The sequence below is a fragment of the Macrotis lagotis genome, chromosome 2 (genome assembly GCF_037893015.1).
Source record: "Macrotis lagotis isolate mMagLag1 chromosome 2, bilby.v1.9.chrom.fasta, whole genome shotgun sequence".
Lineage (NCBI taxonomy): Eukaryota > Metazoa > Chordata > Mammalia > Peramelemorphia > Peramelidae > Macrotis > Macrotis lagotis.
The window spans coordinates 182,649,310-182,675,477 of record NC_133659.1 but is presented as its reverse complement, the minus strand read 5'-3'; the positions used below and the strand labels follow the sequence as shown (position 1 = coordinate 182,675,477).

Below are 26,168 nucleotides of genomic sequence, written 5' to 3'. Positions count from 1 at the left end.
GAATCATACTGTAAAACCATGTCATCTATGTGAAATCTCATTGGTTGACTGCCAAAAGTTTTATGATTCTTTATTCATTCTGTATAAAATGCCCTCAAAATTTTATATCAATGGTGGCATTGCAAGGATGCCATTCACCCATAGGTTTTGGTAAGATCCTAGGGAATTAAATTCCATTAATAAAACTAACACAGATAGTAAAAAGAGGAACAGAGATTTGAATTCAGATCATTTGACTCCAGAATAATCAAATTTGACTCTTTGAACTGTACCTAAATTTCAGTTTTTATTTGTTTCTGCTCTGTGATCTTAGGCAAATGACTTAAAGGTAGTTTAGTGGTGGAGTGGATACAAACACTGGACCTGGAATCACCAAGAACTGACTTCAAATTTGATCTCAGATACTTTTTAGCTGTGTGACCCTATTTAGTTCAGTATCCTCATCTAGTCAATGAAATGGAGAAGGAACTGACAATCTTCTCCAGTATCTTTGCTAAGAAAATCCCAGATAGGGTCAAAAAGAGTTCGACATGAGTAAAAAAAATGACTAAGCAACAACAGCATCCCTGCATTGATATGAGGATAAAATGAGATAATATTTGCAAAATACCTTGCAAACTATAGAGTACATATAAATGCTAGCTATCAGTATTAAGTCACCTCCTTTCATATCTCAAGATTAGGAAGGACAAAGTGGATCCTGTTAGGTGGGAATGATTTGAAGATACTTTGGATACTCTATATTTGGCAAGCTTGAATTTTTTAGAGACAGCTACTCATAGACTAACAGAATTTCAAGGCTGGGACAGGTCTTGAAGATCATCCACTATATTCTATCATTGTACCCTTTAAGTTGTTATTAACCCTTATATAAATTTAACACCAATTTGGGAAGGCACCTTGGCATCATAGGTAGGGTGATAGATTTAAAGTATAAAGTCCCAAGGATAGGTGTAAGTCCCATCTCAGATACTAGCTGTGGGATCCAGTGCAGTATTTCTGTCTTCTGAACCTCAGTTTCTTCATTTCTATAATAAAGTTATAACAGTATTTGGGAAGGCTAGGTGGCATGATGGATAGAGTGCTGGCTCTGAAGTAAGGCAGTCCCATCTTCATAGGTTAAAATCTGGCCTCAGCTACTTATTAGTTGTATGATTCTGGGCAAGTCACTTAACTCTGCCTCAGTTTTCTCATCTATAAGATATCCCAACATTTGCTAAAAAAGTCCCAAAATTGGATCATGAAGTATCAGACTTGATTTGAACAACAAAAACAAAACTCATAATTTACCTTTTAGATTTGTTCTGGGGGCCAAATGGGATAAATGAAGTGCTTGGCAAAGTTTAAAGCATGAATGAAAAACTATTGATATCAGCTTTAATGTATGCTGGATTTTCTAAATATTAATTTTATATTTAAAAAGACTTTTGATGGCTTTTATTTTTATATTACATTTTGAATTCACATAGCTCCTTTCTCCTCTTCTACCCTGTGAACTTTCTTTTTTTCTTTATCATACATTATATTATATTTATTCAATAATGTACTATATTATATAGTACTATATTATATTAATTTAATTATATTATACTATATCATATCATATCATCATATCACATCACATTATATCATTTCCCAATTTCTCACAAATGTTAAAAAACAAATTAACAAAATCAGCTAGTATATGCCAGCATATGTATCCATATCCATAATCCCCCATTTTTCCCAAAGGAATGCAATGCATTTTCTCATCCTTTCTTTGGGGTCAAATTTAGTCATCATAATTATAAAAATTCAGTTTCATTGACAGCATAATCATTGTATATGCTCTTTACAACAGTTAGAGTGGATGGTCTTTATGATTCATTGATAAACAATGTATAAAATAGCAAATTAGTCCTGATTTTAGTGCTTTTGATTTCCAAGTTGTAAACACTCACAATGAAAATTTAGCAATTCATTCTTGCAAGTCCTTTGGAATTGGTTCTAGTAATCCCTTGCTTTTAGTTCTAGGTCTATGATCCTAGGTCTGATTAGATTATTCTACATCAGTTGAAATAAGCTCAAGCTTCAGTGAGTCTCTTACATTTATCAGTTCTTTTAAGGCAGTGATTTTTCCATTACATTTTCACGCTATGATTTATTTGGCTATTGCCCCACCTGAGATGTTCCTATTTTATATCTCTTAATTTAGACCAGAAAAATGCTGTTATGAATATTTTGTTAAACATGGACCTTATTCTGATCCCTCTCAAGAATGAAACTGAAAAAGCAATCTCTGAGCCAAAAGGAAACATAAGGTATTTTTCTTTCTTTTTTCATAATACTATTAGTGTATGTATCTATTTTTTTTCACAAGTTCTTTAATATGATTCCTGCATGTGCCATCTTTGCCAATTTACTGAAGATAAAGTGTAAGCTTGGATTTGTTTAGATTTGTAGTTTTTTTTACATTAGTGATGTGGAGCAATATTTCTCATAATATGGAATAGTTTTCAGTTTCTCTTTTAAGTACTATTTGATCAATGTTTTGACTAAATATCTATTGCTAACTTCCTCATTTACAGATGAGAAAAATGAACCAGATGAGGCATATACCTTGCCCATAGTGATTTGGAGCAACATTTCCTGTAGTATGGATAGTTTTCAGTCTTTCTTTAAAGACTTGTTTGGTCCATATTTTGACAAAATATCTATTTATAACCCCTCATTTTACAAGTGAGAAAAATGAAGCCCAGATGTGGCATATACCTTGTCCAAGGAAGAATAGAACCTGATTCTAACTCTCAACTCATGGCTCTTTTGCTTACATCATGTGCCCCGATACTACAAACTACTTTTGGTAAGTTGTTAAAACCAGAATATGACAAAAACAGATTAAAAATCACTTTCACTCATCAATTATGGACAGAAATATGAAATCCTACCATGGTAATTTGATTGTGCCCTCATCTAGACAAGCTGCACATTATTATTCTATTGTTCACAGATTGAGATAAAAAACATTTATTTAATGGAAAGGAAAAAATAGCATTCAGTTCTCAGGATATGTATATAAATGATACATTAAATTTCTATATTAAACTTAAATTTTCAGTTGAATGAATTTCAATGTAGAATGTCATTCAGGTTTTTTCTATTTAGATAAATAATTGGGGTAGGATGAAGTGAGAACATTCTAAAGATTTGTTTACAGAGGCAGTTCAATTTGGAGTTAAACTTCAAGTCTTTCTTTAGGGACAATGACTAGAATACTGGGCCTGGAATCAGGAAGAACAGAGTTCAAATATGGCCTCCATTTTCTATATAGATGTGTGACTGTGGGCAAATCAAAGGAGATAATAACAGCACCTACCTTGTACAGTAAACGGATCAAATGAGATAATAATTGAAAAAGGGTCTGGTACATAGGCATTACAGAAAAATGCTTATTCCCTTATTTCCTACTTTGACTATAAATGTTTATGAATCGAAACCCATTTCAAAATTTAGATCCAATTCATTTTTTCTGTCTTATCTCACATTTCATGTTTATGCTCCAGATCAATGAGCAACTAAATTTTGCTTTTCCACTTTGTTTCCATGCCACAGACCATCCTGAACACAGACTGTCCTCCCCTATCATTTCCTATTGAAATCCCTCCTCTCAATCAACCCCCTTAACAAAATGAAAGCTTCCCTCAATTTCTGAGCTAGGAGTAATCTCTCTTTCTCATATATACATATACATATACATATATACATACATATATATATATGTGTGTGTGTGTGTGTGTGTGTGTGTGTGTGTGTTCTATTTGGACTTTCCCTCTATACTTCTAATGCCTACTCTACAACCCCTGTTTAGTGATAGGTTGCTTGAAGGCAGAGATGAGATTTCATTTAGTTTTGTACTTTAGCAATAGCGCCTGGCATGATGTATTACCTAGGTAGCTGTTTCACCACCTCTATGAAGTCTATAACTTCATAAGAATTGACTATATGGAGAAGAAATTTCTTTTGACTCCTTTTTCTGAGGAGGCAATGATTCCTTGAATGCAACTTTGACCCTAAACACTAATAGATTCCTTGATTCCTACTTCTGACACTGAATATCAATTGTGCAAGTGATAATTTCTTGAGATGTACTTTTTTTTCTGGGGAGCTCACAATGAAGCTTCAACTGATTTTCCTTTAGAGTCAGAGCAGACATTGCTAAACCTCCATTACACTTGGGGAACACTGTAGCAATACCTCTAAAAATTGCTGGAGGTGGGACTAGAGTCCAAATATCCCAGATCACTAATTCTTTTCTCCCCCCTTCCTGCTTTCTTTTCTTTCTTTTGGGGGGGGGGGGTTGAGGGAAACCAAAGTATGCACCGGTTGTCTCTATTATCAATGGACTTAAAAAAGAGTTCTTTGTATTTTTTTGAATTAAGTGAAAATCTTTCCTACATTTGTTGTTTTTGGTATTTATAAGAAAGCTGGGAATTTCCCTCCCCTAACACCCTCCCCCACTGCCCCTCTCACTGGAGAAAGACCTGGTAATGAAATAAGCTCTTTTATCTCTAGGGGGAAACCCAGGAGTTAGGGTAGAATTGAGTCAACTTTTGTTTTTCTCAGTGAAAACACTGCATGAGGCAAGAGCCAAAGAATCATTTAATTATTTTTACCCAAGATTAAGTCCAGCCTGTTTGAGTCTAGAGTAGGAGTGGAGAATTTCCAGAATGAGGGATGTATAAGGTCTGCAAAATCATTTGGTCTGACACTTCCAAGGAAATCTGAGGAGGAACTCGAAATTCAATAAATATAGGAGCTTTTAAGGGATGAATTAATTAAATATTTGGATAATTTTTAAGTTTTGACCCTTGGCAGAGAAAAAAGGTTCCCCACCCCTGGTGCTAGCACTTCAGCTCAGTAGGGTCTTTCATTGAAAATGTTTAACCTGAATGAATCAGTTAAAAGTGTTATCTCCTTCAAATTTAACAGCTCTCCTTTCAAAATCTACACTACCAAAACAACTCTTCTAGCCAGAAGGAATATAGGGTGCACATTTATAATTGAATCACAACCCACAACTTGTTTTGTTATTCTCCAGCTTCATACTCATTTCTTTAGGATTGCTACTTAGACTCCTACTTTTTTACATCTCTTGTTCTGATCCCTCATAGAAAGTCACTTAATATCTTTGGAGAACACTATCTTCTGGCACAAACATAATGTTTGCCAAATTTCTCATCTCCAGTCACTCAAAAAATTTTTTTTAAATAAACTTTTTTCCTTCTCTGAACTCTTTTCTATGATTGCATTGTTCCCAGATCCATTCTTGAATCCTTTCAAGTTTCAAAAGTAACACTAAAAAATAACAATAAATTCACATACTATTTGAGCCCTGAAGCCTACACTGAAAGGAAATTATTATTTGTCTTTGTTTTGGGGGGGTCACATGCCAGATAGAGTTTGTTCTCTCAGGCATAGACAGTGTCATAGAACCTTGAGTCACAATGAGGAAATGGAGTGGGAGCTGCATACTGAAGGGAGGTTTTACTAAAAAAAGCCCAATGGCATAAGCATGCAAAGTGGAGTTTCAGTTAACTGGAGTTTAATTCTGACTGACACTATTTGTGTGCCTTTAGGCAACTCACTTAACCTCTTTCAAAATTTATTGTTCTTTAAAAAGAGGTATGGGTAGGTAGGTAGGCTCAGAATTCAGGGTCTCTAAATGGTGACTGAGTAATTCTACTAATTCTTTGATTAGAAAACATGTGATTACATGCAGCAGCAGTAGCAACATATCAAAAGGAGCCAGAATTGGCACCAGTTGCTCTTTTCACATGTACATTCATGAAATAAAAATTTCAGCCTCATTCATAGAATGCAAGCCAGCCATTTTGTGATAAAGCAATTGGGCAGATGTTGCTGCAAAGATACATGACACTTCTCTAATAAAGAATACACACCAACCACCAATAGTCTCCCAACCCCCTCAACTTTATGTGAACAGCTGCCCTTGCCTTTATTAGGCAAGAAATACTTTATGGTAAACAGTTTGGAATTTTTATTTCCCCACTTCACCATCAAGACCTATATGCCTGCCTATATGCCACCTGCTCAGCTAACTCAAAGCTATTGGGAAATAGTCCCTTAGATTCTCTCTACTCTTCCAATGACTCAACTTTAGTAGACAGGGTACTTCATTGTAAGCTCCCCTGTATTGCCAATCTTAAAAAAAAACCTTAGGGTGCAATCTGAGGTTTGATAAAGGTGGCCAAAACATTTGAGACTTGGTTTTGGTTGATTGACACCAGAATCCTTTTTGGAGTTTTCCTTTAATTTCTCTTTAAATCAAATTTTACTGAGAATTAGCACAGATTTTGAAGAAGGAGAGCAAGAGGAAGTTTGGAAAAAGAAAAAGGAGGGAAGAGAGAAAAAGAGAGGGAAGGAGAAAATTCAACCATTTAACATTTATTGTCTTCTATGGTAGAATTATTCTGGGTGCTGGGGTATCATAATAACTAATAATAGCTAACATTTATATAGGATGTACTATGTGTTAGGCATTATATTAAGCACTTTAAAATTATTAATTAATTTGATTTCATCACAGTCCTGGGTAGTTATTATTGTCTCCATCCATTTTAGATGAGGAAACTGAGGCAAACAGGGTTTAAGTAGCTTGTTCTGGATCATATAGCTGGTGACTGAGATCCAATTTCAAGTCAGGTCTTGAGGAACAGCAGCAGCAGTCTTCCACCTGACACATGGTCCATTTTACCCTAGAATTTAAGTCTAAATCATATACAATTAACCAATCAGTCATCAAACATTAAGTGTCTACTTCATGCCAAACACTGTGTTTCTAGGCACTGGAGACACAAGTTCAAAGAATAAAAATGCTCTATTCCCAAGGAATGTCCATTTAAATGGGGGGGGGATAGTATGAACACACAAAACAAAATCTTAAACTGTATAGATATGCAATTATTAAGCACTGATATAATCAAACTAGTTGCCCAAATATTGCATAGTTTGGAAGAGAGGAAGCAAGTAGATTGGAATATTTCATGCAAAGACTCTTTATGCAAAAGATGGTGAATGAGCTGGATCTACAAGGAGGGGAGGGGTCCTATAAAGTAGAAGTAAGGAAGGGGTCCATTCTAGTGATGAAAGATGACCAGTATAAAGGCACAAAGATAGGATATGGAGACACATGAATGGACAACAAAGAGAAAATCAGTTTATCTGGATCAGAGTTTAGAAGGCAAAGTAAGTCTTTTTAATGAGGTTGGGAAGATAGACTGTGACCAAGTTCTATAGGGCTTTAAAGGCCAGAGAGGAGCTTGTCCCATATCCTCGAGACAACAGGAAGTCACTTTCTGAATTTTGTCTGAACTCATGTCTTTCTTTCCAGGTCTTGGCTGCTTCATTTATCATTTTGTGAATAGGTGACTATTATAATAATAGCTAGAACTTATGTTGTCCTTAAAGATTTGCAAAGGACTTTACATATATAATATCATTTGAGCTTCAAAACAACTCTGTGAGATAAGTACCATTATTATCTACACCTTATAGAAGAGGAAACTGAGGATGAAAGAGGCCAAGTACATGGTCACCCAGGTAAATGACTGAGATAGGATTAGTTATTCAGGTCTTCCTGAATTGTTGAACCATTGGTTCAAAGAGATACCGATTAAACTTATAAGGAAAATGGTTTGGATGGGAGAAGTTTTCAGGAATGAAGAACCTAACCTGAATCATCACAGTTGCCTAAATTCTTTTTTTAGTTTCTTGGCACACCTAGGTTTCTCTGGTAACCTATTTTACTTTCTACCCTTCTTATCTAAATTTTTGTTAAGAAACTTTATTAAAAATTTTAGAGTCTAATCTTTCATGTTAGATGCTTTGAATTTTTTAATTTGATGGACAAAACTTTCTCTTAAAGATTAAAAAAATAGGACAAAGTAAAAAAATGAGTGGATTTCACTCAATCTCAAGAATTCATGGGCAACTGTTTGAAAATGTTTGTATTTTATACTTCTGGGTATTTTATCTCACACAATAGTCTAATTTACATAGAAACTGGAGTATGCAACAGACCTGAATATTCTTACAAATTAATTTGCATGCAGCCTACACAATCTAATTTAACCACTGCTTTGCAGTTACAGGTATCTTGCCAAAAATTTTCTCTACAGCAATCATGTTATCCCTGCCATAAACCACAAATCTCAGGCATTCTCTTGGCTCCAGAACCTGTTCCCTGGGAAAGATACTAATGTGATTCTGGCTGCTTAAAATACAAGATTTGGCAAACACGAAGCATATTAGCTCTTCAGTGCAGAAGCACCCGTGAAGTTCAAGTTCAGTTTGTCAACATACTTTCAGGCATCCTGCTGTTCAAATCAACAAAACTTTTGCCAAGACTAAAATGTAATTGAGAGGCTAAGACTATACATCTTGTGTTCCCAGGAGAAAACCTAAGTCTATCCAGATCACGAAAATAGGGCAAATGGATAAACCTAAAGTAACCCTTGGATAAGGCATGACCAGAGTGGCCATTTTAAATTCATTTGGTGTGATGGAAATACTGCTGCATTTGATTTAAAATACTAGTTCTGCCAGGCTGTGAGGTAAACAAGGTACTTAAGCTCTGTGGCCTGAGTTTTATCTGTATAATGAGAAGGTTGGACTAGATAAATTTTATGTCCCTTCAAGTTCTAGATCTATGGTGCCTCTGTGATTACTGAGGTAATATAGCATAGGCACAAGTTGACAAACTAGGTCTGAGGGTAGACTGTTTTCTATTTTTGAGAGTTTGGGGAAGGGAGGATTTTGTACACTTTGAAATATATTAAATTTTTTTAATGTAAAAAACTTACAAAAAACAAAACAAATAAACAAGCAAAACATTCTTAGTTTCCAGATCTACAGAAACAGATGGTAAGAATTTGGTTTACTGATTTTTATCTATCTCCGTCCTAAAGCAGTGGTTCTCAAACTTTTGGGTCTCAGAACCCCCTTTATAAAAATTACTAAGGACCCCCAAAGAGCTTTTTTATTTTATCTTTCAAAATTTCTTGTCCTGGAACTTAAAATATCTTCACATTACTGTAAAAATAGATTTTTGACTTCATGCCCCCTCCCCCCCATAAAGGAACTTACAGATTCTGGGGGTACTTTTTTTTTTTTACTGTGGTTCTTGAAGAACTTTTATGGCTGAGTTTGAGAGTTTGGCACTTCATTTATTAAAATATACCTTATTTCGATTTCCCAGTACCATTGGCATGAGGACCTACAAACTCTGTCTGTTAGTACCTAGATAGAATCTAATCAAGACTACACTTGACAAATATCTATTCAGGGTGTCCAAACAGGAAGGAAAAATGGTTGAGTATGCTCATTCTATTAAATTTGATGAGCATTTATTAAGCACCTAGTATTATACTAGGCACTTGATCTGCTACATGCCTCAAAAGCAGAAAGAGAAGGAAGAAAAGGAGAAGGGAGGGAAGGAAGGAAGAAAAATAAAGAAAAAAAGTTCCTACCCATATAAAATTCACAGGTTAGGGACTGGGGAAGATAAAGTAATTACATACAAAGTGTATAAAAATGAAGTACAAAGTAATTGAACTTAACAATGAGAAAAATCAGAAAGGGTCTAGTTAAGAAAGGATGTGAGTTGATCCTTGAAAGTAATTCTACTAGGTGTTATTAAAGAATGTAAGGATTCAGACACAAAGGACAGTCTGTGCCAAGGAGACAGCTAGTAGTATATTTGGAGTGGAAACAATTTTAAACTGACTCTTCTAATATGTTTGAATACCATTTCAAAGGCAAAAAGATAAAAAAAATTATTGAATGTCTTGACAACTTTCTCCTCAGCAGATGAGCCAATTAAACACCATTTCCCAGGATTTGATTAATATTTTCCAAGTAATAACTTGAAGATGGGACAATTTGCATGATGAGTAAGTAGATCATGGAACCTTCATTTTCTCAAAGGAAAGGGGGTGGAATGTGGGCTACTGGTATGGAATGCTTTGGCATGAGATTTGATACTGCAATGAAAATGAAAATCTTCCATTTCAACCCTGCCATACTTTGGAACCATAAATCACATGAATATATTTTAAATGAGAACTCATATCTTCCCCTTGCTCTTCCTCTCACAGAGTCTGATTTACAATCCCTTCTCCTATTCTAACTTACAATAAATCCTAGTTCTAAGCTATTATTAATGAAGTTGTTTAAAATGCATCTTGCTAGAAGCTTCTATCCCTTTTCTGATTTCAAGTTTGATTCAGGCCAAGCACAATAGTGTTTAAATTAACTCTGTAATGACCAAATTCTTCTTTGTGGGTGCATGTTCTGAGTTTTAGTTCTACTAGCAAGAGCCTTCAGTGTTCTCATTTGAGGACCTCTAAGGATTTGACTAATCCTATCGCCATTGTCCATTGAATGATGGATGTTGCCCATGATAAACAATGTATAATATATAAACATCTTATTTTCTTTCTTCATAGTGCCTGGCACATAAGAGTTTAATAAATAATAAATGCTTGTTGACTTATTGACGAACTGTCTAGTTCCACCATTTCCACCCTAGTCCAGGACTTGATCATTTCATGATGAGAATATTCCAATAATCTATCAACCAGTTTCCCTGCCTCTCACCACCATTTCAACTTTCTCCCAATCCATTTATTTTAAATACCTCTGCCAGGTCACTTTTCTAAAGTATAGCTCTGACTGTATCACTCTCCTATTTAGAAACTGTGGATGGTTTCCCCCAGGAATATAAATTCACTGAGGACTAGGACTATTATTTTATTTTCTCTTTGTTTCTCCAGTACCTCATATGGTGTCTGGAATAGAGTAGACAATTAAGGAATGCTTGTTGCTTGAAATTTAATTGGATAAAAGATAAATTCCAAACTGAGATTTACTTTAAAGCTCTTTATTATATATCTCAACCTTGTCTACTCAAGCTTCTCTTCCATTTTCCCCTAACATAAACCCTTTTCTCTACCTGGATCAGTCTTCTCATTCTTCCTCTTATTTCATGAAAATGCATATTTTTGGTCTTTGGCCAAGTTAATTCTTCCTCTGTCTAGATTGTTCTTTCCTTTTCTTTTTTCCTTTCCAAATTCTATTTTTTAATTCTCAGCTATAGCCTTACTTTCCTCATTAAGCATTCCACAATTTCCAATTTTAAAAGGACATATATTGTACAGCAGTAAAATTCCCAACTCTCAAGCTACAGCTATGAATTTTTTTTCAAAACTTTTCTTTTCTCCTCATCCCCTCTCCCCCTCAGAATTCAGAGTCAATGAATCTCAGTAACTTATTTCTGACTCACTGGAAGGAATGAAACACAGTCAAGTTTATGTGAGCAGTATATCCTTGAGTGTATGGCTAGGCTTTAAAATCCCACCTAACAAAAGCATGAATCCCTATCAGGTTGAATTTGGACATCAATTATTCATGCCCTTGATAATTACTGGTGCCTCTGATAAAATATCCAACTAGTTTATTGAAGCTGGGAATTGAAACCACAAAGAGAAGAAACTAGCTATGTATATCAACAAAGCAATCCATTAATTATTTCCACCTACTCAGCAGAGAAAATTACCATACTAATACCTCTGCATATCCGCATGACATGTTTGGCTTTTATCAAAAAGCTAAACAAAGAGTCAAGTCAGTTTCCAGATTCTGGCAACACTGAGGTCAAGGTGAAACTTTAATCACAACCATATCTGAGAATTCAGAAAGCTGAAGGAGACTTTCAGGCTGAAAATGACAGCATCTATCACAAAGGTAAAATTTTTTTTGAGGGTTTTTTGTTTTTTTTAGTTTTGGTCAATATGGAGTTTCCCAATCCAGGTGTACTTTTTTTTAAAGCCTAATTCATAAAAATTTCAAGGTATAAAACAGAGCAATTCTCTCTTTTTACAAAATAATTTACTGTAGGCCTTTAAAAAAAGAATGCTTTTTTATTGAAAGATTTTTATTTATTTTGAGTTTTATAAATTTACCCCTATTCTTGCTTCCTTCCTATCACCCCCCCACAGAAGGCAGTCTGTTAGTCTTTACATTGTTTCCATGGTATGCATTGATCTAAGTTGAATGTGATGAGAGAGAAATCATATCCTTAAGGAAGAAAAATAAAGTATAAGAGATAACAAAATTACATAATAAGAAAAGGGTGTTTTTTCCTAAATTGAAGGTAATAGTCTTTGGTCTTTGTTCAAACTCCATAATTCTTTCTCTGAATACAGATGTATTCTCCATCAAAGATAGCCCAAAATTGTCCCTGATCATTGCACTGAAAAAAAATGTGTTTCAGTCTGTGCTTTGATACCATCAGCTCTTTATCATAAGACCATCACAGAAGTTACTTCCATATTTTTTCCACAGTTGCCATTGCTGACTGTAATTCCCTCCATCCATTCCTCCTCTCTACCATCTATTATATTTTCTCTCCTTTCACTCTGTTCTCTTCTAAAATGTGCTGTAGGTAGCTGAGTGGTACAGCAGACAGAGTACTGGCCCTGGGGCCAAGAGGCCTCAAGCCCACATACCATCCCAGAGACCCAGCAACTACCTGGCGCCATGGTCCTGGACAGGCCACCCAATCCCAGCACCTTGCAAAAAGTAAAAAAAGAAAATGTGTTATATCTGACTAGTTCTACTAGCAAGAGCCTTCAGTGTTCTCATTTGAGGACCTCTAAGGATTTGGCTAATCCTACTGCCTCTCCTTTATCACCCACATCCCCCCCCTTTACCCCTGTCCCCCTTCTCTCTTTTTTACTCTAGGTGTCTATACCCTATTGAATATATATATATGCTGTTTCCTCTCTGAGTCATTTCTGATGAAAGTGAAAGTTCCCTTATTCCTCCTCACCTTCCCCCTTCCATATCATTGCAAAAGCTCATTGCAATATGTATATATATATATTGTATATGAAATATCTTAGCCTATTCCACCTCTCCTTTCTCTTACTCCCAGTACATTTCCCTTTTAGTCATTGACTCCATTTTTATAATATATTATATCTTCAAATTCAGCTCTCTCCTGTGCTTCTTATATAAAAACTCCTTCTACCTTCTCTATGAAATGAGAAGGTTCACATGAGCATTATTAGTATCATTTTTCTATGCAGGGATACATGCAGTTCATCATCATTAAGTCCCTCATAATTTACCCTTCTCCTCCACTCTCTGTGCTTCACCTGAATCCTGTACTTGAAGGTCAAACTTTCAGCTATGGTCGTTTCAACAGGAACATTTGAAATATCCCTGTTTCATTGAAAGTTCATCTTTTCCCCTGGAAGTGTATATTCAGTTTTGCTGGGTAGTTGATTCTTGGTTGCATTCCAAGCTCTTTTGCCTTCTGGAATATTATATTCCAAGGCCTACAAGCCCTTAATGTAGTTGCTGCTAAATCCTGTGTGATCCTGACTGCAGCTCCATGATATTTGAATTGTGTCTTTTTGGCTGCTTGTAAATTTCTGGAGGTTGGTTTTTTTGGATCTCTTTCTGGGGGAGATTTGTAGATTCTCTCAATTTCTATTTTGCCCTCTGCTTCTAGGATATTGGGGCATTTTTCCTGTAGGAATTCTCTAAAAATGAGGTCCAGACTCTTTTCCTGAACATGACTTTCAGGTATCCCAATAATTTTTAAATTATCTTTTCTGAATATGTTTTCCAGATCAGTTGTTTTTTCAATGAGATGTTTCACATTTTCTTATAATTTTTCATTGTTGAAGTATTGTATCTTGATTTCTTGTAAAGTCATCAGCTTCCTTTAGCTCCATTCTACATCTGAAGGATTTGTTTTCCTCAGGGAGCTTTCTTATCTCCTTTTCCATCTGGCCAATTCTGCTTTTTAAAGCATTCTTCTCCTCAATAACTTTTTGAACTGTTTTGTCCATTTGACCTAAACTGGTTTTTAACATATCATTTTCTTCAGCATTTTTTTGAATCTTCTTGACTAAGCTGCTGACTTTGCTTTCATATTTTTCCTCCACCTCTCTCATTTCTTTTCCCAATTTTCTTCTATCTCCTTTACTTGCTTTTTCAAAATCTTTTTTGAGCTCTAGCATAGCCTGAGTCCAACTTGCATTTTTCTTGGAGTCTTTAGATGTAGAAGCTTGTACTTCCTCATCTTCAGATTGAGTATTTTGATCCTTCTTGGGATCATACATACAGTATTTGTCAATGGTCAGGTTCCTTTTTTCCCCTGTTTACTCATTTCCCCAGCCCGTGCCTGGTTTTGGGGTGCTTCCTGAGTTTTTGAGTTTTATTGGTACACCCCCACAAGGACCTCAGTGTGTGAAGCTCTGACTACTCTCCTGGTTTGTGAATGACCACATTCTCACCCCTCTGCTATGGGGCTGAGGGGAGGAGAGGTCCCTATTCTATGGGGGACATAGGCTACGATCAGGATCTGAATGTGGTCAGAGTCCCAGAGACCTGTTCCAGGAACAGAGGACAGACTTCGGAAGTCTCCCTCCTCTCTTTTACCTTCCGTGGGCTGAGCACCAGTTGCCTAGAGGTTCCTGCTTGCCGATTCCGCTGGACCTGCTTCCATTTCCTGATCTGGGTTGCCAGCCTCACTAAGTGCCATGCCCGTGCTGAGTATGCTGAATGCCACAACTGCACTCAGGGCCTAGGCTTTGTGCTCGTTCTGGCAGAGGTCTCTCTGCTGATCTTCCAAGATGTGCTTGGTTCTCCCTGGGATGCAGGTCAGGAAACTGCTTCTGCTGCTGGGAGCCATGGTTCCCAGACACCCTGGGGCTGTTCCCAGGAGGCTGAAGTTTCTTGACTCTGATGGGGGCCACCCCTCTAACCCTGTGAAACAGAGTTTTTCCACTATTTTCCAGGTTACCTTGGGCTGGAAAATTGCCTCACTGAATCTTTCTGTGGGTTCTGTCTTGAAAATTTAGTTTAGAGTCATAATTTTAATATTTTTGAAATATTTTGGAGAAAGAGCATCTAGGAGAGGCTCTTCTCCTGCCACTATCTTGACTCCACCCCCCAAAAGAACACTTCTTTTAACAAAGGTTCTTGAGTGCATTTGAGGTAAAACTTAATTTGCTAAAATTCAATTTAGAGATAATTGTTCAGAGGGATATTTAATACTATTCAAATGAATTACCTGTTCTCCAGATGTTTGGTATGATGTATTGAGGTTTTCTGGGTGACTAAATGTATTCCTTCCAGCAATGTCAGTGGCAGGGTCCAATGGTAATGTCAAGTACTACTATCCAGATGTTTATGATGTGGAGTTGGTCTTTAGCCTGTAGCCTTGCAGTACAATCCAGCTGTGACTTGTGTGTACTTCATTATATGAACTTGTTTACATAATCTCATATAAAACTCCAGCTGTTCAAGTTTGCCTTAAATTTGGCATACATTAAGGAAATTCTCTCTTACAATGACAAAAATGATAGGGCTTAGTCACCTGGACAAAATATCTAACCTTGATATCAACAGTGAATTCTGATGAGGAAGAAGAAGGAAAAAAAGGAAGAAGATGCCACAACAGAACACATTTCAGGCAAAATAAATTTTCCAATTCTGTGCTTTAGAAATAGAAAAAAAAATTTTGACTGCTTGCCCCACACTCTATATATTGGTTTATACCAATCAGTCTGAGTCTGTTTGATTATTATTTAGACAATTCATCTTCTCTTGATACCCCTTTCAATTTTTCTGTCCATGTTTTCTGCACCACAATTCTTCCAATCATCTAGGCTAATGATTTAGACTTTTGCTTTATACCTCTTTTACACCTCTTATAATTAATCAATCACCAAGTCCTACTGATCTTGAACTTTCTTTCAAAAAATCCGTCTTATTTTTCCCTTCAACGGGATTAGAAGGGATGTTAGAGGTCATCCAGGCCCAGTCCTCCCCCTCTACCCCCTTTTTAACAGTTGAAGAAACTGAAGACTAGAAAAGTTAAGTAATATATTCCCAAGGTCAGGGTAGTTAAAGGACAGAAATTGGGCTGAATCTCCTAACTGAGAAACACTAAGAAGGCTAGGTTCTCTGGGAAGCTCTAACAGTTCTAAATCCAGCTTTCACCACATCTATTCTCTTCAGCATTATCTGTTAAACTAATTATTCTTAAATACAATATTTAATATGTTACTCTATTGTTAAGAAACTTTTATTGTCTCCCTGTTTAATTTTAAAATTCTTAACTTAAGAATAACATTTAAAATAGTGTTTTCAAATATGTTAGCATAAGAGGAAGGAATTGAAGATTGCACTTGAATCTCTATTATTTAGAACTTGTTTTCATATGTATGTATGTATGCATATATATATACATTCTCATGGTTGCATAAAACGTGTGTATAAATGTATATGTGCATATGTATATAATAAATACAAACATGTATACATGTTTAAAATTCCATCGTGCAACTTTCAAAATCCTTATGACTTTCCTTTTCTGTCCTTATTTAGAGTGTGGAGGAGACTAGTTATTTTATATTATATCAGGACTAAAGTCCTTTGACCTTAACCCTTATATTTTGACTTGAACTTATCTATTGAATTTTATTTTCCATTATTCACTATCATCTGCTTTCTTATCTTGGTAAGTTTGCAAGTTTCCCACAGATATTTCATGCTTACTCGATTCCATTTTCATGCCTTTGTTCATAATGTTCTCTCTCCCTAGAATGTCATCTCTTTTCTTTATCTAAGAAAATTTTTTTCATTTTTTAGGATTCTACTCAATTCCCACATCCCCCTGAAACTTTCCCCTGGATAATATAGTGCATCCTTTATTGCACTATTTTCTATTTTTATATGAATTACTTTCATCTCTCTAAATGGATAGCAAATATTTTGAAGGCAGGGACTGTCTTAGTCAATGGGGAAGATAAACAACTTTCTTGAACCCTGCAATCTACCAGGGGAATATGACACATAGGCTAATAACTATATTTACTTTGTGACTGCAAGGAAACACAATTTCAATACACTTCATATTTAGTAGATGGTATATAGATTTGCTATGGCTAAAAATAATAATGAGGATGATAATATAATTTGATTATTTCAGTCAGTCATACTCTGTTCTTCCTCAATACATTTATAATAGTGAATAATGAAAGTCTAAAACATTATGTTAAACTAGCAGCCTTCTGAAGCCCTGAGATGATGCTTAGTTTGTACTAAGAACAATAGAAACTGCCTGAAACAATTCCAGCTCATAAACATCAAAGATTAAAAGAATATAGGTATTAAAGGCAGAGATGCTGACTTAAGACTGTAATCACTGTTCAAAAATTCAGACCAGTAAATATATACTTAGACATTTCCTAAAAATGAACACAGAACCAAGAATAAGACAGTCCTTCAAATACTTGAACATAACCATCTTGTCTCCCCTAAGCCTTCTCTTTTTCTTCTCATTTAATGTGCTATAAATTGAAACTACTTCATTATCTTGATTGCCTTTCATTGGATACTTTCAAACTTATTGATACCCCTCCAAATTTGTGGTTCCCAAAACTGAACATAGTATTCTAGATGTAATCTTTTCAGGGCAACTAATAGTAGGACTAATATCTCCCTAGCATGAGATAATATGTAATATGTATGTCTTTATGTTGACACATGTAGTATTTTTCTTGGGTTCCATATCACATCATTGACTCTTATTGTATTTGTAGTTCACTAAGATTCTCAGATCTGTCTAGCAAAGCTAATGCACATGAAATGTTTTCCAACTATTAAATTGATATACAGATATATATATATGCATACAAAAATTTTATGTATATCTATTTACATATGTATTTATGCTCTATTATGAAAGATTATCTCTTTACTCCTATACCATCATACTTTTGCTTCCATTGGAATTAATGCTTCTTACAGTAAGTTGGGAAACAATTTTTTATAATTAAAGCTTTTGACAAAGGACTCATTTCTAAAATATATGGAGAACTGAGTCAAATTTATAAGAACAAAAGTTATTCCCCAATTGATAAAAGGTCAAAGAATATGAAAAGGCAATTCTCAGATGAAGAAATTAAAGCCATCTATAATTATATGAAAAAATACTTTAAATCATTATTGATTATAGAATTGCAATTTAAAACAACTCTGAAGTGCCACCACACATCTATCAGATTGACCAACATGACTAAAAAGGAAAATGATCAGTGTTGGAGGGAATATGGGAAAACTAGAACACTAATGCATTGCTGGTAGAGTTGTTAACAGATTCAAACTTTCTGGAGAGCAATTTGGTATTATGCCCAAATGGCTATAAAACTGTATATACTCTTTGACCCAGTAATACCACTACTGGATCTGTATCCCAAAGTCATCACAAAAAAAAAAAACAGTTAAAAAACCTACATGTACAAAAATACTTATAGCAACTCTTCTTTGTAGAGTCATAGAATTGAAAATTAAAGGAATGGCCATCAATTGAGGAATGACTGAACAAATTGTGGCATATTAATGTGATGGAACACTATTGTTCTATAAGAAATCATGAGTGTTGGGACCTCAGAAGAGCCTGGAAAGATTTGCATGAAGTAATGCTGAGTGAAATGAGCAGAACCAGAAGAATATACACAGTAAGTGCAACATTGGGTAATGATCAATCATGATGGACTTGTTCATATCAGCAGCACAATAATCAAAGCCATTTCTAAAACACTTGTGATTGATATCCAGATAAGGAACTATGGAGTTTAAATGCAGAACAAAGTTTACTATCTTCAATTTTCAAAAGTTGTCTTAGATTTTATGTTATTCTTTTTCTCTCTAATGTTTTTTTCCTGTTTCAATTTGGTTCTTCTTTCACAACATGATTAATACAGATCTATGTTTAGCATAGTTAGACATATATAGCCTGTATTAGATTTCTTTTTGTCAGGGGGGAGGGGAAGGAAGGGAGAGAGAAAAATGTAAAATTCAAAACCTTTCCAAAAAATGTTTGTTGAAAACTACTCTTGGATGTGGTTGGAAAAATAAATAAATAAATTATTTTTTAAAAGGTGATGTATGTTTCTTGAGGACAGGGATTGTTTTTAAACCTTTCTTTGTAACACCAGCATTTAACACAGTGCCTACAACATAATAAGTGTTAAATAAATGCTTACTGAATTATTTCCTCTTAGTAAACTAACTAACCACTATGAATTAAATGCATCTATACAGATGATTTACAAAAATATGTTTCTATTATCAATTTCTTTCTTGAACTCTAGTCCTTCACTTTTAGTAAAATAGTAGTGGTAGAGGTGGTGGAAGTGATGATGATATATGCACAAGCGGTGGATATGATATTAGAGTAACCATGGAAGTGCAGATACTTTCCAGTTATCCCACTGAAGTCAATTTCTTTGTAAAGACTTCTTGCATTTGTGAAGACTCTCTTTATAGAGAATTCTGGGAGAAAGGTATCAGAATAAGAAGGAAGAGGAGACAGACTTTGGTATTCCTGTGTATTCTTCATCTTGAGAATATCAGTGCCCTAGTTCTTCCATTTAACAAATCCATTTTTCTTCTGAGATTGGTAGTTGAGGACAATGAGGCACCAATGTTCCAAATGAACCTGCCTGAAGGAGAATGCCCCTTAAGACATTCTCTGTCCCCAAAGACTTTGAGCTATAGTCCATTCTGTTAACTTCACATCTCTCACTTCCTCTAAAGAGTTGTTTCCAATGCTTACAGTCATAAGCATTTAATACTGCCTGTGAGTATTTAGAATTTTCTGTCTTGGCAGAATTTCCTCTTCCTCTTGTCCTTTTTAATATGTATTTTTTTTTTGTTTTGGCTACTGAATATCCCATTGCTAGAGAAAAGAAACGCTACATGTTAACCATTGTTTGTTTGTTATTTGCAGGATAGACGTTGAGAATAAAAGACTATCTAGTAAATGTGGCACTCTTATCCAGTTTCTACTTTGGAGGTATGTACCATGCAGAGAAACCAGCTGAACAATTGGTTTTCCCAAGGATCTTACAAATTTAGAGGCACTGCCTGCTACAATTTCCTGAGCCAGCCCAAGGTAATAAGAAGGAAAAATAAAAACAAAGATAAAATTTTAAAACCTGAAGCTATCATCCCCTAGCCTAGGATCATTAGCAAGGTACTGAAGGATTTGGTTTCTTGGTTTCTTATTTAGATTTTAGATTTAAATTCCCCTTTGAATATTTTTTGAGTTTTTTTGGCAAGGCAATGGGGTTAAATGACTTGCCCAAGGTCACACAACTAAGTAAGTGTTAAGTGTCTAAAGCTGTATTTGAATTTAGGTCCTCCTGATTCCAGGGCCAGTGCTCTATCCACTGTGCCACCTAGCTGACCCTCCCTTTGATTATTGGTGCCTATGAGTCTGTAATCTGGGATAAGAGAGAAGAGAGGAAGATTTTAAATACAGATCTCTACTAATGTCAAATGTGGGCCATCTCCAGTTATTTTGATCTTTGTCTTGTCACTGGACTCAAATGACTCAGGAGGATGACTTTGCACAGTCCTGCTTCACTTAAATCCAATTAATTCACAAATCAAGACATCACTCTCCTAATATCATTGATCCTTTTCAAGAATGAAGGATGAACAACTAGAATGTCAAGTCCAACACCCTATTCACTATTTTAACTTTCTACTGGATAACTCTACATGGATGGTCTGTTAACTCAAATTCAACATGTTCAAAATGAACTCACAGTAAAAATATTTTTGGCTTCCTGTTCCTTCAAGGATAAAATATAAAATACTCAGCCGAGCATTTAAAACCTTTCACATGTTGCTAGATGTTCTCCACATATGACATTCTATCCCCTATCACATTCTATTCCCTATTACTGTGTCTTCCTATAAGTGACACTTTGTCTCATATATTTAGAATACTCTCTGTCACCCATTCAGCTTGGAATTCTTAGCTTCCTTATAAGTTTAGCTCAGGTATCATCTTCTAGAAGAGAGGTTTACTGAACCTTTCAGTTGTCAGTGTTCTGCTTTACTTGAAATGATTTGGCAAAACACTGTCTATGTTTTGCATTCACACACACACACACACACACATATATCTATATATATATATATGTATATATATTCAGAGGTGTGTGTGTGTGTATATATATATACACATACACACACCTCTGAGTAAGGTCCTCAAGGACAGAGGTTCTTTTCCCATGGACTTATCATGGACTAGCACCTACTAAGTGCCAGTTGCTTTTCTAATTCTTTCACAAAAATTACTTTATTTGATCCTCATAATAATCCTGTGAATTAAGTGCTATTATTTTCCTCATTTTACAATTGAGGAAACTGAGGCAGCAGAGGTTAAATGATTTGTTCAGGCTTGCATCCAGATTTGAATTCAGGTTTTCCCTACTCCAGGACTAGGAATCTATTTACTGTACAATTTTGTTATCTATAAGAGATGCTTAATATTTTATGCATTTAATTAAATAGCCTCCCTAGAGAGGTTCCCTGTTCCTTTAATCCACCCTATACACAGATACCAAAATGATCTTCCTATAAATCTATTGACTCTTAAACAAATCATACTTCTCAGTCTGGTACTTATGTTCTGTACAATCTAGCCCTAACCTCCCATGTCTGCCTTACTTTATATTTCTTCTTTTCCATCTATCCCAAACTTCTGGCCATTCCCTACATTCTATGTTTTATCTTCTAATGTGGTAGATGCAAATCTTCATTTCCCTTTCAGAATTTTAATCCTTTCTCAAGGCTCAATTCGGATGTTACCTCTTCCAAGAAGCCTCCCAAGATTACTTTTTAATTGTTAATACTCTGTATTCTGTAAAATTTGTATTTATCTCTATATATTTTCTACACCATTTTCCCCTATCCCCAGGAGAATTTAAGCTCTTTAATAATTATTTCACAATAGCCTTTATATATCTAGTACCTAGCAAGGTATCCTATACACAGGATATTCCATACATATTTGTGTAATTGAATTGATAAGGTTGTAAAGCAAGGATGGTGAGGATGAAGATAATGATGATGATGATGATGATGATGATGATGATGACAATGATGATTATTAATGATGATAATGAAGATAATGATGATGATGGAATAGGAGCTATCAGAACTGAGATTTCAACTTAGGTAGTTTTGATTCTAAATTTAGTTTGCCTTCTATTCTACCATACAATTACAGAAAACTTAAACAGTACCATGAAACTTGATTCAGAGACAGAAGGGAAGGGAAAAAGATAGTAAATACTAGACTGCTTTCTAGTGTTTAGGGTCAGAGAGAGGGAAAAAATATAGTGAAAACAGAAAGATAGTAACAAGGCTAATCTTGGGGTCTAAGAAAGAAAAAGGAGGACATGTCCAGGAAGCTAGAACTGGTCTTTGAAAGCACCCTTAAGTCATTTCATTGGTATGAGGGCTGGTCCCTATAGATACTCCCTAGCAATCTCTTTTCCTAGCAATAAAAGGTACTATAAAATGGTGAGAATTTGGAGAGAGGCAGAATTCTTCATCACTTTGCCTAGGCTGCAGTTATTCCAAGTCATATTTTATTTTATTAAGCACATGCTATGTCTTTAATGTATGTGCATTAATAAATGTACTTTGATTGATTAATGGAAACATTGATGTACATGGTGGTTTGCTTCTCTACTTTTCTAGCAGCATTAGGGTGGCACCATAGTTTAGCTTTATTATGAGTTATATAGACTTTCATGAATTGGATTGAGATACTAACCACTTTCTAGGAAGGAAATGGAAAATTCATTCTGACTTTCAATTGAACAATACATAAATAAAACTTTGGGATGCATTTCACTGAAAAGTTGTGGACTTCCCAGACTTTACATTTTTTCTTCAGTGAGTATTCAGAATTATAGAAACACAGAACATTAGAGTATGAAAAGACTTTGTTGTTCAGTCATTTTTCAGTTTCAATTCAAGAGACTTTCAATGAAGTCCTCTTCTTCATGACCCCATTTGGAGTTTTCTTGTCAAAGATACTAGAATAGTTTAACACTTCCCTCTCCAGTTCATTTTAAAAATGAGGAAACTGAGGCAAAGTTAAGTGACTTGCTCTGAATCATATACCTTGTTAGTATCTGAGGTCACATTTGAACTTAGGTCTTCCTGACTCCAGACCCAGATTCTATCCATTGTGCCACCTAGATGCTATTGAAGAGTCCAAAGAGACCAGTTAGTCCAGACTCCAGGAGGTGAGGATAATATAGTCCCTTGAGATTAAAAGACTCCCATTTCAATTGGTTCAATATAGCAGAAGACCAAAATGAAATCACCATGTTAGAGATGAGTTACAGGATTGTCTAGCTGTGACTGATCAGACCAACAAGAGCTTAGAATGCTCTGTCATAGGTTGGGTGCAAATTATCCATGTCAACACCTGGGGTGTTCTCTAAACTTATATAACTCATGTTTCTTTTGAGCTGTTTCAATTCTGCCTTGTTCATAGAGTTCAGTTCCCTTTCTGATGAGGGCACATCATGCTGAGTGGTCCTATTGCCAGTGTCTTCCATGCTGCAAATCAATTCTAAAGTTCTTAAGAAAGACCTTCAGGGTGTCCCTGCTTAACTTCTGATCCCCTTGTGAGTGCTTGCCCTGTCTGAGTTTTCCATTGGATAGTTTTTTTGATAAGTGTATGCCTAGCATTCTCCCATTTCACATAGTTGATAGCTATGGTTTCAAATTCATATGTAAGGAACTTCAAATAAATCATTATAGTTAGATTCTAGAATGTATGAAGGGGAGTAAAATATAGGAAGGTTAAAAAGGTAGCAAAAAGCCATTTTGTAAAGTACTTAAAAAAAACAAAGAAGTTTTTATTTGATCCTAGAGGTAATAGGCAGACACTGGAGTTCAGAGAGCTAGGGGAAAGGATAACATGATCAAATCCCATATTTTAGAAAAAATCAGCATGGCAGTTGAGTCAAAGATGGGTTGGATTTGGGAGAGACCTGAGCAAGGAAACTAGTTGGAAGATCAGGGTTGTGGCTAAATGAGTGAAGAAAATGAAACATCTATGAGAGATATGTAGAAATGACAAGGTTTGACAATGGTGTGGGATGAGTGAGAGTGATACCAAGGTTCCCAGCCTAGCTGTGAGATGGTAGGGCTGGAACTAAACAAATGCAAACCATTCTCACTTTATATAAATTCACATTATACAAATTCAACTTTAGGTAAAGAATTCTGGAAAAAAAATCTACAATTAAAAAAAACACACCTCCACTTATATTTACTTTACTGTACAGTACTGTGCTCTCTCTTTTCACTTTTTCCCCTTGACTTGGTGCTCCATGGCCTCCAAGTTCCCCACCTTTAGAGACTTTTGCCTGACTGCCCATCCATCAGTGAGTCTGTCCCATTGGACATCTGTTTATGTCATTTGACCCAAGAATTATCTATCCTCACCTCTTCTTGATTGTTTCCAGCCCCCTAATGTCCCCTTACTCCCCACCTCCACCATATCCTTCCTCTCATTTTTAGTCAGCATGATCCTTATGTGTTCCTCTTCCTGTTCTCACTTTTCCATTCCCAGTCCTGATGTTTACTGGAACCATGTGCAGCCACCCTCCTTCCAGGAGCATCCCCTTCCACCCCCACCTCCCTTCCTGTTTCCTTCCTCCCTTCTCCATGTCCACTGAAAAAATCTAAAATAGAAGTCTGCAGACTAATCTACTCACCTAAAAAAGAAAACTATCTGTACTTGCTGAATAAGTGAATGAGTGAATGGACAAAGAAATGAATGGAGTTAGGGAACAGAATTGAAAAACCAAAGAGGGATGGTTAAAAGAACAAAGGTCTTTATTGTTTTAACAATTGAAGATTGATTGCCTATTGGGGTCAGATTTTAATCCTCTGAATTCCGTTTTAAATTGAGGTTTATTCTATTTGTTTCACTAAATCCCTGATGGAACTGGAGATAAAAGAAAGGAGAAGGGAACTCCCTCTATTGTGCACATAACTGGATTTATCTGGATAAGTACTTTCTTCAAATGGTATTCTTATGCCTAAATCTCCCAAAGCCAGAAATGAGTGAAAGGACTAGTAACAATTTCCAAGCAAGAGACTCATTATTAAACCTTAAGTCCTCTCAGATATATTATCTCCCCCACAATTAAGGACAGATATCTCTCCTCTCTACCCCAGAAAATTAATGAGCATTTGTTAATTGTTTGGTTTTACCTTAATTGGATGAATTAAAATTGACTAAAAAGAATTGTTGCACATTTCAGGACAAGCCAGTCTGCAGAGTGTATAATGATTCCTGGTCAAGTGACTGATCAATTTTTCAGAAAGAGCTGGAGATTATTTTTCAGCCAAGTTGAGAGTGGGAAATTCTAAATATTTACTTCCCTGGAGTGTCTAGTCTCCATATAGAAAGGGCAAAATGGAAGTAGCTGAGAATGCAAGGACTTTTTTTTTGCCTTTATTTCCATCCCAGCATGTAGTACAGAGCTTGGCACAGAGTAAGCCCTTAATAAATATTTGTTGACCAAATACAATACAAACATCATAATTTATCACTGAATCAGAAAAACACTGAACCATTCATTGTTGGAAACATAGGAAGCAAAATATTTTGCTCATTGACTAGCACTAATGCACTCAAGGAAATTAAATTGAAGGTTACCAAATATAGATTTGTTCTGTCTCTTCCTATACCAATTATGCCTATTATTTACTATAGAAATCAACAACTTTGTTTTTTTTTTTCCCTTTCTGAGTGCTATTAAAACTGAAAGTCTAAGGAATAAATATGGACAATGCCTAGCTAAGGAGACATTTCAAAGTGAACAATTTCCCCCAATTATTTATCTCTTTTATTGGTGCCTCTTATCCCTAATATGCCCACTGTCTTCATGCTTCTTTCTGACTTATTGAACATATTATTGAAGAGTTCTTCCCAGGAAAAACCACCAGTGAAGAGTCCACCACTTTCTCTCCCTTCCTTATTGCAACAAAGAGACCTTAATTCCCTCTTTCACTCCCACTATATGCAACTGTTTGGTTTTTTTCTAGATAACAAAATTTAATGGTAGGGCACAATGGAATCAGCATTGAACTGAGAGTGAAATAGGGGAAATGTTAAAAGAAATACGTTCTATTGTAGTGGATGAGAATTGGGGTCTCCAATAGAGACCAAGAGTTTCTTTGAATAGTGAATA

The 26,168-nt window shown here is 35.5% G+C and overlaps 1 protein-coding gene across 1 annotated transcript in view; it reads right to left on the bottom strand.

The window, feature by feature from the left end:
* The window catches only part of CA10 (carbonic anhydrase 10), a 668,840-nt gene that overhangs the window by 389,158 nt on the left and 253,514 nt on the right, over nt 1-26,168 (bottom strand). The gene's annotated exons all lie outside the window — the stretch shown is intronic.